Source organism: Hipposideros armiger, unplaced genomic scaffold (assembly GCF_001890085.2).
Source record: "Hipposideros armiger isolate ML-2016 unplaced genomic scaffold, ASM189008v1 scaffold_515, whole genome shotgun sequence".
Taxonomy (NCBI): Eukaryota; Metazoa; Chordata; class Mammalia; order Chiroptera; family Hipposideridae; genus Hipposideros; species Hipposideros armiger.
In genome coordinates this window covers 1295770-1296010 of record NW_017731865.1, presented here as the reverse complement: position 1 = coordinate 1296010, position 241 = coordinate 1295770, and positions in this window count along the sequence as shown.

Sequence of the window (241 nt, the reverse complement as noted above, 5' to 3'; positions counted from 1 at the left end):
CTCCCCCTCGCCTCGCCTCGCCCAGCAGCGGCCGCGGCGCGCGTCTGGGGGAGGCGCGAGGAAGCTGCCCCCGCCGCCGGCGCGATCGGCGAGCGGCGTCCGGACCCGCGTTCCGAGCGGAGCCCGGCGCGCGCCCACATTCCTTTCGGGTGAAAGGGCTCGGGCGGGGACGGAGCCGCCGACCCGCCCGCTCGCCCGCCAGCCCGCCTGCGGGAAAGGGCCACTGGAGCTGTCAGTGCCT